Source organism: Crocuta crocuta, unplaced genomic scaffold, assembly GCF_008692635.1.
Source record: "Crocuta crocuta isolate KB4526 unplaced genomic scaffold, BGI_CrCroc_1.0 scaffold376, whole genome shotgun sequence".
Lineage (NCBI taxonomy): Eukaryota > Metazoa > Chordata > Mammalia > Carnivora > Hyaenidae > Crocuta > Crocuta crocuta.
Genome location: NW_027527388.1, coordinates 4,609,538 through 4,623,779, shown reverse-complemented (window position 1 = coordinate 4,623,779; position 14,242 = coordinate 4,609,538). Strand labels below are relative to the sequence as shown.

General features: G+C 37.1%; 1 long non-coding RNA gene across 1 annotated transcript in view; it reads left to right on the top strand.

Moving 5' to 3' along the window:
• Positions 1 to 13,836, top strand: part of LOC144222041 (uncharacterized) — a 67,158-nt gene extending 53,322 nt beyond the window's left edge. The window contains exons 3-4 of the long non-coding RNA XR_013332269.1: positions 12,122 to 12,233; positions 13,735 to 13,836. This is a non-coding gene — a long non-coding RNA (uncharacterized LOC144222041). The remainder of the gene's footprint in view (positions 1 to 12,121; positions 12,234 to 13,734) is intronic.
• The last annotated feature ends 406 nt before the right edge of the window (positions 13,837 to 14,242 follow it).

Genomic DNA, 14,242 nt, shown 5'->3' with positions numbered 1-14,242 from the left:
GTCTTTGATTCATTCACAGATATAGCTTTGCAATTCAGAGAATCAGACATAATTTATTCCTCTCATTCTTTCTCCCTTTGTAATCAAAATTTTCTACAATTTGGTAATTTCTATTGCATGGTTTCAATTCAGCACGTTAACCTTTCCCTTCTGGCTATTATCCATGCCACAGAAAAATCTAAGTGGGTGACAAACCCACCTAAATTCTATTTTTTTAACATTAAATCCGGTTAAGGTAATAGAAATATGCTGATTGATCTTTACTATGCACAACTCTTTAGCTTTATATCCCTTTCCCCACTTACGTCAATTTATTCAAATAAGTTACTAAAATGCAGTTCTGCGTCTTTTTCACAAGATGGCACTATAACTTTCTGTATTTATTATCAAGCGGGGAAATACAAAAGAATTCAGAAATTTATACTTTAAATTATATAAATTGTAGTTGAATATGAAAAGGACTATAATAGCACAAAACTATATGAAGATCTAATTTTCCTTAAGATATTCTAACTCCCTTAAAAAAAAGTAATCAGCGAAAATCAGAATGAACTCAATGAAATTTGTATTTTTATTTCTCCCTTGTTTTTAATATCTATTAAATCAGGAAAGCCTTTTTTTTTGTTAGAATAACATGATATGGTATTTCCACTGGTGCAAAGATTCCAGGTTTCTAATTAGCTTCTACTTTCTTGATTCAAATTTTCTAATAAGGTAATACTTACCCGGAGATCAACCATGACATTATTAATATTAAGAATATCAGAATTTTGGGGGGCACCTGGGTGGCTCAGTAGGTTAAGTGTCAGACGTAGGCTCAGGTCATGATCTCACTGTTCGTGGGTTTGAGCCCCGCATCAGCACATTGAGCTGTGCTGACAGCTAGCTCAGATCCTGGAGCCTAGAGCCTGTTTCGGACTCTGTGTCTCCCTCTCTCTCTGACCCTCCCCTGCTCACGCTGTCTCTCTCTCTCTCTCTCAGAAATAAATAAAACATTAAAATTTTTAAAAAAGAATATCAGAATTGTTTTTCATAAATTTAGTCAGGGAGAACATTATAGAATTATGAGTTCAAATTTGGATCTTATTGCTATCAATGAGTGTGACCCTATAAAGAGTAGACATCTTTTCAAAATAAGATATAGATAATCAAAGCAATAAGGGAAGCAAAAGAAAAAGTAAAGCGAATATATAATCATTTAAATTCTTCTATGTCAAGGCCCTGAAATATTCATTTCATGTAGCTCTATGGAATCATAATTTATTGAGCTCTTACCCAATGGCATACATTATATTAGAATGTTTATGTGCATGAACTCAATTCTCAAAACCCTATAAAGTGGTTACTATTACTACCCATATTTTACCTAGGAAGAACTGACATTTAGTAAGATCATTCATTCATTCATTTCTTCCTTCAACAAGTGATTATTGAGTGCCTACTATGTGACTTGAACATTTGAATGTGACATCATTGGAATTTATACCCAGAATCTGCCAAGACCAAAATCCAAGATTCATTCACTTAATTACAGAGCTATAAAAAATCAATTTCTCAGGTAAGCTTAATAGGCAATTAACTGATGAAAAAGAGAAAAAAATTCCTCTATGTATAAGCAATTTGACACACCACCACTAACAGTGTTAGTTTCTTGCTCTATGTGTTTTCCATAATGTTGATTTAAAGCTCCTTTATATACAAGATTCAAACTTAGCGAGAATATGATACGTACTTCAATTATATAACAATTCAACAGCCATTTCCTAAACACCTAATCTGTACAGAAACACTTTTGAGGTAAATATAGGTCTACTATGACTTCTAATTAAGATGATAGGCTCTAGGGAGCCTGGGTGGCTCAGTTGGCTAAATGACTCTTGATTTCAGCTCAGGTCATGAATTCACAGTGTGTGAGTTTGAGCCCTCACTGGGCTCCGCACCGATGGCGTGGAGCCTGCTTTTCTTTCTCCCTCCCCTGCTCTCCTGGGTTTGCATGTGCTCGTTCTCTCAAAATGAATAAATAAACATTAAAAAAAAAAAAAGATGGTAGGCTAAGCAGAAGGAGAAAATTCTTTTATGCCTCTAACAACAATAAATATATATAGAAATCCTGATAAAACATTTTAGATATTTTAATAGTTATGTAGCCAAACTCAACTCTAGAAGAAAACAAATCTCCAGGTTGCATAAATGAAGAAATTTATTTCAAGGCTCAGAGTAAGGAGTAAGAGGGAATTAAAGCTGCACTGCTCACGAGGCACTTGATACCGTAATGAGGACTTTAATACTTTGTGGAGATAAGACGTAAGGTGCAGATGCTATAGACAGCAAGAACTCCATTTTCTGCCTAAAGAGAAAAGAGGAAAAAGAATTGTTTGGTGAAACCAATAGGCCATTGGCCCCACAGACAGTCATCTGCCTAGGGATGAGGAGGAAATTATCTACATGCAAGAGTCAAATCTCGTGTCAGGTGAAAGGATTTAAGTTCACACTATCCACATTAGTTAGTTCAGAGCCTCAGTAGAGGCTTTGTTATACCAGCCCTGAGGTACCCTCCTGGGCCCTTGAGAAATTGCTAAGAAAGGTAACTCTTATGGGAAACGAACCCAAACACAGAACTGCATGACAAAGCTTGGTGGCAAACAAGAGAACCCCCAGTCCTAACAAAAGGGAGAATTCACAGCAACAATAAGAAAGTAATCTAAAGGGGACTTTAATATAAACATGTTTTAAGTGTTTAAAGAGATAGGCTATATACATTTTTATTTTATTTTTTTAGATTTTTTTGTTTTCTGTTTTTATTTTTTTAATGTTTTATTTATTTTTGAGAGGGAGAGAGAGACAGTGTGAGCAGGGGAGGGTCAGAGAGAGAGGGAGACACAGAATCAGAAGACAGGCTCCAAGCTCTGAGCTGTCAGCACAGAGCCCGACGTGGGGCTCAAACCCACGAACCGTGAGATCATGACCTAAGCCGAAGTCGGATGCTCAACCAACTGAGCCACCCAGGCGCCCTGGCTATATGCATTTTTAAATAAGCAGATCCTTAAAACTGCAAGAAAATAGACTATTAAAAAAATCATAGAAAGGAAACAATAGAGTCAACATAAAAAAAACTCAACAGATTTGTTTAATAATGGTTTAGTTACAGTATAAGAGAAAATTAGCAAAATGAAAGATAAATCTCTGGAGATAACACAGAACATGGAACAGAGAAAGAAAGATGAAAACTATGAAAATAGAGTTAAGAGAAGTAGAAGGATAGAATGAAAAGATCTGAGTATGAAAAGAAGATGGCTAAGAGATTCCCAGAAATGAATCAAGACACGAGACCTCAGACTGAAGAAACACATATTATTTTGAGCAGGATAAATAAAAACAAATTAATTCTTAGACATATAATACAATTACAAGAATGAGTGATCAAATTTAAGAATAATCAGAAAATCTTAGAAGTAACCAGAGAAAAGACAGATTAACTTCAAGAATGAAATCAATATGGACATGGACTAACATCAACAAGGGAAGATTTTTTTTTTTTTTTAAACAAATGCTCCATTCCCAACATGGGGCTCAATCTCATGACCCTGAGATCAGGAGTCACATGCTCTATTAACTGAGCCAGCCAGGTGCCCCAAGAGAAGATGTATTAATGAAAAAAGTACCAAGGGACAAAAGGGATGCTGAGTGTACTAAATTTTATTCTAAAGTGAGGATGAATTAAAGACACTTCCAGTTTAATTTACAACATCTGAAAGAAGTATAAGTTGGTCAACAGGTTTCTCTTGTAGAAGCATGGCTTTCTCTTTAATGGAAAAGTTGCCCAAAGTAGAGGTGGGAACTGATGGGTACAGTAAAGCCACTTCTGGTTAAGGAAATGCAGAACAGGTCAAATACTGGGAACTATTTTTTCTCTTATTATCTGTCCTCCTTTAGAAAGCTTTAAGTTGCCTTCCTAAGAAATCTCCCATTATATGAATAAACAAACAGATTAAAAAACAAAACAAAACTTAGAAAGCCATAGATTTTCAGGCTTCAAAATGTCAACAATAAAGGTTTTCCTTCATGCATTTTGTTTATAGTTTGTGTGTGTGTGTGTGTGTGTGTGTGTGTATTGCTTTTTCTCCAGCTTCCATCTCTATCCTTGGGTCAGGGGTAGATCGAGGAAGTACAAGTTTAGACATTTTAAATTCTGGGCAAGCTAATTCCTTCTTGTGTGGGTCTGTTCTGCACGTTGCAGGCCATCCAGCTTCTCTAGTCTCCACCACTAATTGCCAATAAATCTCTCACCCATGCCAGTTATTTTGGCAACTAAAAGTTCCCACATATTTTGTGAGTACCAGTTCCGCTTCACTGCAAGGCTAGTTGCTTTCCTTTTCCAGTCACCATCAGAGCTACTGTCAGCCCAGCACTTATCTAAAGATGGTGCTCTTATCAGCTTTATCCCCCATTGTCTTATCATCTAGCCATTGAAACAAAGCTGGCTGCAGCCAGAACACCAATTGTTCAACTAATGCTCATTCCCAACCTCAGTCCAAGAAAATATAACGTTCTCTAATTAATCAATCGTATTAAAGTCAAGTTATGCAAACTCCTGTTGTAGAAGAGAGGCTTGCACCTTTGTCACATGTGTACTCTTTCTGGTCCCCGGTTCGCTGACAAATCCTTCAGCTAGCTTGTTCTTAAATCTGAGCCCTGAGTACCAAGTCTCTCAAACTGCCTACCCATATACACTGATTGCACCTAGAAATTCAACTTCAGGTTCCTATTGGTAGTATATGTTAGGTCCGAAGACTGGGAAAATCAGTATTTAAGCCCATTTGAAAGTCAGTGAGAAAATTTGGGAAGAGTAATATTACTTCTCTCCAGGGGACAGAGCAATTTCAGAACCATAAACAAATAACAGGCAGAGAGGAGCAAATTGTTTCCTGCTGAGCCCCCAATCCCAGACTTAAGGGAGACAGGCAAGAAAGGACAGCAATGAGAACCTTAGAAATGATGTATTCTCTTGCTTTCTTTGCTGAATGTGGTGAAGATCTTTAAATAGGAAATGAGTCTACTTTTTTAAACAAAATATTTTATTATGAAGATTCTATCACATTAGAGAATAGAGTGATGAAAAATTAGATGAGAAAAATAGTAACAAAGTTCGTTCGTTGGTTTACTTTAGAGGAAAGGGGCTTTTTCACGCCTGTCAAGATTGTGTAGCTCTGGCATTGGAGACAGAGAACACAGAGAGACCCTCTGTAGATGCAAGGAGAGGAAATGCAGCAAGGTGTCAGACTAAGCCTGAGGCTTAGGAAGAACGCTAGGAGGAAGTGACAATGAACAAAGCAGCCACCTGGAAACCAGCCCCTTAGTCCTGTGCTACATAGGTGAGATAAGCATCCAGAGAAAAATGTGCAGGCAGCAAAACTGCCAAAGAAAAACGAAGAAGGAAAAAAAAAATCATGCCTACATTCAGGACATTTATACCTAGGCCATCAAGGATTGAGGAATTACCAATGATATATTCATTCATTAATTCATACAAGTTTTTATGGCACTATTATTACATGCTTCATGTTGTGCAAGGTACTGCACAAAGATGACAAAATAAAATCCTGTCCTTCAGGGCTTGCTGAAGACTGACAAATAAGCCAGCAGAATCAAAACCATGTGCTCCAGTGCTATAGCAGAATATAGGGTGCTGTGGGAAGTGGAGAGGAGGAGAGAATGGCTTTTTCCTAGGGTGATAGAGAAGGCTGGAAAATACTTCACTGACTATGTCTTTAAGGGCTGAATAGAAGAGCTAAGACAGAAGTATAGGACAGAATGNAGGGCAAGAGAAGGAGACACAGAATCTGAAGCAGGCTCCAGGCTCCATGCTGTCAGCACAGAGTCTGACATGTGGCTCAAACTCATGAACCACAAGATCATGATCTGAGTTGAAGCCAGATGCTTAACCTACTGAGCCACCCAGAAGCCCCTCCAATAGCCATTTTAAAATTCTTTCTTCCTTGCCCATTTCNGTATATATATATATATATATCTTCCCCCCCATCATTCTGGTCTCCTTTACATCTTACTAGGACTCAATTCTGGTCAATGTGACAAAGGAGGAGGTCTTCTGAGTACACTTCTAGGGAAGATATTTTCCTCCTGGATAAAAGCAGAAAGGCATGAAGGAAAAATTCCTCCCCACCCTAGTCACACCCTTCCTTCTTGCCTTTTAATTCTTAGACCTGAGGACAGGATGCCTGGTGCCTCTCAGAAGACCTAGAGAATCCACAGATCCATCAACCAAATACCCTAAAATTTGGAGCTGCTGATCTGATCCCCAAACCATAAGCACCCAATTGTTTACAGTTACATGAACAATATTCTTATGGGCTTAAGCCACTGTCAGCTGGAGTTTTCTCTAATATGCAGCCCACAACATTCTTAACTGTTACAGAGAGTGAGTTTTTAAGAATTAGTAAAATGTGGTATTTATGAAGTAAATTAAACTTATTCTAGAATTTACCAAGGACTTTAAATCAGTATTCTACTGGCTGTTAAACAGCTTTGCAAAGTGTATACTACTTACGCATTGCAGATACTTGAAAGTACTACTTCCTTTAGAATCAGTGTAGCAATGATGTTATGTTGGATTGGTCATAGTTCTTATTCACCATGACTCTTTTATTCTTTAATGATACAAAACTATTAGTTTTATCATTATCAATTTAATTTGTTTTGCATTCTTTGGTTACACTTGCAGTATAGGCTTATTTTCAGCTGATCTTTAATTTTCCAAATACTTGACTTTTGTTCATACACACTTTGTAGTTCAAGTAGAACTCAACTGTGTTGCTATTAACCAGTAACCTTTACCAAAAACTTGTTTGTACAAGGATACTTGTACAAAGTGATGAGCTACTACTGGTCTTGTAATTTTTTTTAACTTTCATATGCCATCAGAGTATCATAAAACTACATATGATTACATAGCTTATATATGAAATTATATTTGTATTCTTTTCCTAACATATAAGTAATTCATATGTGCTATGAAATACACATAGTTCCTAGTTCCCTCTTTTCCCCATTCATAGCAATCTATACTCTATACAGTAGCCAGGTTTGGCCTTACATTTTCCTAGAATGTTTCTCTACAATTGCTCCCACTGGGACCACACACTGGGACCACCTAACAGTACTGCCAATCACTACTTCCAACCCTGACCCACAGTCCACTTCCCTGAGGCCACCAAGTTTCTTTGGTCTCTTCAAACAAGTATACCATGCTGTGCAGGTATGTGCAAATTTCTCTATAGAGTGCTAGCAGGGAAAGTATAATTTTCTAGCTAACATAAAATATTTTATTTTCATATCAAAAGGAAGGGCACCAGAGACATCTACCTTTGCAAGGAGGTCAGTCTTCCTTCATAGCCTGCCTTTCCTGCTTACAGGATAAGTCATGCTTCTTTCTCAGTTCTAACCGTCTGCAACTCTACTCTCTTCTGGGAACAGACCACATCTTTGCATAAAAAGAGACCCCATTTTCTGGTTTCTTCCCCCTTCCCATTTGGGGTATACAATACCCCAAATATATGCTAATGTCAGGTGATTAGGGTTCTATTCCATCTCCATGAGTGAAAGTGAATATAAGTTTTCTATTCTGCATACCTGTTCTGCTTTCTTGGTGGTGTCTTCACTTGAAACATGCAGATAACAAGAGTAGCGACTCTCAGAGTGGCTGGGAGGTTTAAATGATAGCTCACAGCTTATAACAGTGACTGACACATAGAAATCACTGCAGAGGAATTTGTGTTAAAAAATAATGTAGGAGTTCCTTTGACTAGTGTATCTAATTAAGATGTGTATATCTTCTAATGACAAATACTAATTTCTTTCTGAAATAGAATAATCAAGTCCCGTGCCAGGGCTATTAGTTTGTTTAAATAAATGAATAAGTAAATAAGTACTAAGATTCAAATAGTACTGTTCTGGAAAACATGAATGCAGGGGGAAAACTGAGATCAGGAAAAGCCATTGGATTATTTTAAAAACAGCATAAAAAGAAAATAGTGAAATTAAAGGTGAAACAACAGACTAGGAAATATAGTAAGAAAACATATTATGGAAGAACAAAGAGAAAAGAGGAAGAAAATCAAGTCGTTTGTTCCATTAAGCAAGCCTCAGAGTTAATGAATCTAGTTTCCTGTGGATTATGGCCAGGAGAAAATGAACAGTTTAGGTAACAGCCAATCCTCACTGGATGCAGAGTTCCAGAAAATTGCCAAGGCAATAGCAGCTATTTATGACATTGTGGGCAGAACGGATATTGGGAATTTCTTTTTATTAAGCAGCTGAGACAATGGCAGAATACTATCAAGTGGTGGAGGTGAGGAACAGAGCATGTCCAAAATTCAGCAGAAGTTTAGTCAACAGCAACACAAATGTCAGCGATGCTCTAAATTTTTCTTGAATTCAGTTTTGTTGAACTATAAAAGAGATGTAAGTACAGTGCAAAGAAATATGGGAACCAAAAGAGAAACAGAAGGAGAAACCCTGTGCTTTACAGCCTCTATAAAGATGGGACATGGCTTTTAGTGCCAAAACAAAAGTTGGTTTCCAATCTGACCCATATGTCATTGGGCAAGTTACTTAAATACTGTGAACCTCAGTTTCCTCACCTGCAAAAAAAAAAAAAAAAAAAAAAGGATAGAATAGGATATTAGAGAATCGTTGTGGATGTGAGTGAAATGTTATGTTGTCCCTGCCTGTTTCAGAGTGACTGTTCTATAAATTATAGATCTCTCCTTTTTTCCAAAACTGATTGAGAAACCTCTTTTAGAGGGAACAATTAGCATACTAAAAACATTTTAAAAGCATGAAACATAAAACATTTTTAATGATATTGGCTTGTGTTTGGATACAATGAAAAATGTAAAAATACTGAAAGGGATCCGAGATTTAGATCAGTTCTTTAAGAAATCAAAGAATTAAATCACCAAGCACATGCTGTATATATTTGTAATTTAGGCCAATCAGAGAATAAAATTGGCTTTATACTTATTATATCCAGCTCAGACTTAGATATCCTGTTTCCTAAATTATAGCTTTACTTGAATATCTCACATACATCTCAAACGTTTCATGTTCAGAACCGATCTCGTGGGTGTCTCAATACAGAGATCTCTATAGGGATTTCCCAGAACAATACATGCACCACGTTCACTTAATTCAAACACCAAACCCAGGAGGTTTCCTTGATTCATCCTGTCCTTTAGCTCGCACGCCCTTTTCATCCTGCCTCCAAAATCTGCCCATTGTTCTTCATATCCATTGCTACCCTCTGCTCCAAGCCAGTACCTCTCTCCACTCAGTTTCTGACCTCCAGCCTTGCTTGCTTACAGTCTGTCCTATATACAGCCATGAGAATGATCTTTTGAACACATAAATCAGATGATGCCACTTGGAGCCTAAAAGCCTTCAATAGACTCTCTTGAACTCAGAGTGAAATTTCAGTCCTTTCCAGAGCCTACAAAGCCCAAAATGATCTGGCCCATGACTACTGCTCCACTTCACCTCACCACACTTTCCATCAGGCTCACACACCTTTAACAGTTTCTAGAACATTCCACACTTGTTCTGATCTCTGGGCTTTTGTATTTGCTGTTTCCTTTGTCTAGAAACTTTCCCCCAGCTTCTGACATAGTTGACCCCACCCTCCCTTTAGTTCTCAGACAAGCCTTTTCTGAACAACCAATGTAAACAATTCCTCCTTTTCACTTTCAATCACTATCACAACTTGTAATTATTTATTGGCTTATTGCTTTAGCTTTTACTTTTCTATCTCTATCTCTCTCACTAGAACTTAGGCTTTGTCTGGGTAGAGACTGTGTTTGTTCTATTCTGTGGTGTATTTCTTACATTCAGAACTTGTCTCCCACTTATTAGATGCTCAGTAACTATTTGTCAAATGAATGAATGAATGAATGCTTCATATCTATCTTATATTTCTCTTTCTGTAAATGTGTATGTGCAGGTATATACATTTACACCTATACTCATTGCATAAAAAACAAACAAACAAAGTTAAGTCCCTGTGAGAGTGCAGTCAAAAGTTTTTCTTCCTTTAATTTTCCCATCATTTTTTAAATATTTGCATTTTGTTGTTTCTGTGGTTATTCAAGCCAAACATGAAGATTACTTTCTCCCTCAGTAATTAGCTCCTTTTGGGAAAACTTTTTTAGAAAGATTCTTTGTGGTCTTGCCCAATCTGAGCACTGGTCTTATGTAAATTTTTTTCTTTTTGCCCTTTATATTTCATCTCAACTGGCAAAAATACTGATTGACAGCTTAAAATCCGTGTCCCTCTCTTGGAGTGGGAATTGATATAGGGATTACAAAACCCCAGAATAGGGTAAGAAATCCAACTGGCTGCTACAAATTTGAAGTCCAAGAAAACACTCAGGCCAGATGGTTTAAACGTGCCTTGTTACTAATAACTTAGTATAAAGAAGATAATAAGTCCCTTGCTAGATAGCATGTTTCAAATGGTTTTAGAGATGGGAATTAAGGCAATAAAAACCAGGTGAATAAACCAATTTTTCTTGTTGAAAATGCAGGTGGTACTTTCAAACGCAGCTGCTATATTTCAAGGGAAGATGATAGTAATATATTTCCTGAATTTTATTATTTTGAAACTTGCTTTTTCTTTGCAAAAATATGAGACATTACATAAATGCAAGATATTATGATAATTAATATCATTAACATTGACATTATCATTTGTATTAGTTGTCAATTGCTGTGTAACATATTGTTCCTGAAACTTGGTTGGTTAAAGCAACAATATTTATTATCTCAATATCCATACGTGAGGAATCTGGGCATGGCTTATCTACGACCTTTGCTCAGATTCTCTCACAGGCTGCAATTAAGGTGTCTGCTGCAGAAATCTCAAGGCTCTAGGAGGGAAGGATCCACTCCCTGCTTCCTCACCTGGTTGTTGGTTGGCAGGATTCAATTCCGCACTGGGCTATTCCTCATTCCTTGCATTGTGGGCTTTTCACCAGGCAGCTCACAATATGGCAGCTTGCTTCATCAGAGCAAGAGAGCAAGGGGGCAAGAAAGAGTGCTATTAAGATTGAAATCACAATCTTGTAAAATCTACTGTCCGAGTGGCATCCTATCATTTTTGCTATATCTTATTTGTTAGAAGCAAGTCACAAGGTCTATCCTACACACAAAGGAAAGAGATTCTATAAGGGAGTAAACACCAGGAGACAGGGATTGTTAGAACCTTTGAGAAGCAGATGATTATATCATGATTGCTTTCGGTATGCTGGAGCAATGTCAGCTTGTACTTAAGAAAACAACTTTTGAAATTGGAGAAAAGAGATTGAATCCTAGATCTGTTATTTAGTAGCCAAATGGCTGTCTAACTTCATTTCCTGATCTCTAAAAATCTTTCCATAGGATCAAAAGAAGAATTCAATGAGATATCAAAGTAGAGTACTTAGCACAGCACTTGGCAACCAGTAAGTGCTCAATGAGTAGTATCGATTATTACCAGTATAAAATGAGACCATACAAGTGGCAGGGCCCTCAATATTTAGGATTCATTTGTGAAAAGCCCAAAACCTAAAATGATGTTGATTATCTCAATATAAGCTATGCATTTGATCATGAACAATACAAGAGTTAGGAACCTGGCCCCTCATGCAGTCAAAAATCCACATATAATTTTTGACTCCCCCAAAACTTACCTACTAGCACCCTGTTGGCTGGAAGTCTTTCTGATAACATAAAGACATAAGACTATTAACACATATTTTGTATATGTATTATATGCTGCATTCTTACCATAAAGTAAACTAGAGAAAAGAATGTTATTAAGAAAATCATTAGGAAGAGAAATTACTTTTAATATAATACTGTACTGTATTTATCAAAAAAATCTGCATATAAGCAGATCTGCACAGTTCAAACCCATGTTCTTCAAAGGTCAATTGTATTAGATAAACAATCCATCATTAGGTTCTGTGGGTTCTACCTCCAAAATGTACTTTCAATTGATAGGCCTCTTTCTCCTTGGACACATTCTCTTGCCATGTCCTCCTACTTGGTCTCCCCCGTTCCTCTCTTTAAGGTCCTCCACGGAAGCTCCCTGCAGCAACCAAGGTGATCTTTAAAATACTTTCAAAGACTGAATCCCTCTCCAGCTTTAAAACCTTTCAATGGCTTCTCATTTCACATGAAATGTAAGTATTTTAATACGATCTACAAGGACCTCCTTATCTGTCCAACCTCATCTTCTCCCATGTTATTTGCCTTTTATACTCAGCCATCTTGGATTTCCTTTGGGTCCTTGAATGTGTCAAATTCTTGCATGCCTCCAGGCCTTTGCACATGCTGTTTCCTTTGCCTGAGCCACTCTTCCTCAAACACTTCCTCTAGCTGACTCTGGTCATCCTTCAAGTCACAGCACATATTACTTCCTCACAAGAGGCTCTGTCACTTCCCTCCTCCAATCCAAATAGGGCTTTCCCATTATTATTTCTAGTATCTTGCTCTTTTCCTTCACAGTTTCGAGTTTTATATTCTAGGGGATTATATGTTTAATACCTGTCTCTTGTGAGAAGGCTGTGTCTGTTTTATTTACTATTGCATATTCAAGTCTAAGACAATACCTGACTCATAGTAGGTGTTTATTTTTTAACATTAGTTCTATATACGTTGAGGAACACTTAAATACACAAAGGAAGCGTGCAATGTTAGAAAGATCATGTGAACAATATTTGTGGCTCATCTAACAGAGAACTCAGCGTGCTTTCAGGAAACTGAAGCTACTTAAACGTTGCTCCCCAGTTTCTATCAATAATCCTCTAAAAATGAACATCTCCATTTGACACAAACATACAAATTTAAAATAAATGTGTCATTCAGAATAGCTTGTAATTTTCAGATTGCTTATGTGCCAGGAAATATGCAGTCAACAAAAAAATGCCAGAGAGGTGGAGACAAAGGCTGTCCAGATCTGCACGGCAGAGATGAGTGTCACCCCAATAGGTAGTAATTCGTGAAGAAAAAGGTATCCTTGGAAAGCATAGCACTGAGAGATGGCGGGTCACAAAGCTGGTGATGGGGGATAAGATGTATAGTAAGGCCCAATTTCCCCAACATTGTACTTAAGGACAAAAGAAGAAAATCTCAATATTTGAACGACAGTATATTTCCTAATACTAAATCTCCTCACTTGTAACACCTCACCCTACCTTCAGTGAGTGTCCTCAGTGAAGAGCGGCAGCTAGACTTTCTACAATTCAGGACACTGATATGCATCAGAGAACAGCTTTCTCCCTTTTCCATTCTGATGTAGTGTATAGTATTTGTTTTAAAAATTAAGTATCTAAAGACTCAGAGTAGTCTCATTATTTTTCATTTCATTTTATTTTATTTTTAGCTGAAATAATGTTATGGAGTTGTTAAATATAGGCAATAGTGTTTAGAGATATACACAATACTTACAGATGAAATAATATTTGGAAATTGCTTCAAATGATTAAGGGCAATGGTGGGGACTGCAGGTTTAGATAAAACGAGATAAGTAATTATTGAACCTGGATGATAACATATGGAGGTTCATTATACTATGCTACTTAATTTTATTTGTTTGAAATTGTTAATAATCAAAATTTTAAAAGAATGCTCATAAAATATCTTTACAGCCTCCTAGGTTTGATTCTCCCAATCCCATTTTAGGTTACAATGCTGACCATAGTGTGCTTAAAACCCTCATCACTGAGAAGAGAGGGAAACAAACCAGAAGAGACTCTTAACAACAGAGAACAAACTGAGGGTTGATGGAGGGAGGTGAGTGGGGGTGGGCTTGGCTGGGTGATGGGAACTAAGCAGGGCACCAATGAGCACTGGCTACTGTATGTAAGTGATGAATCACTGAATTTTACCTCTGAAACCAATATTGCACTGTATGTTAACTCTAATTCAAATTTAAAAAAATAAAAACAACAAAAACCCTCATCATTGTGGTCTGGTCCAGACTGCTACTGCTGGGATCCTGACTCCACCACTTACCAGCATGCATTATTGGTACATGCTGAGAGAAGCAGCACAACCTTTCTGTGACTCAGTTTCCTTTTCTATAAAATGGGGAGGAAAATGCTAATCTCAAACTACTGTGAAGATACAGTGAAATCATAAATGTTAAATACAGTCTGGCACAAAGTAAATGCTTATTCAGCTAATAATG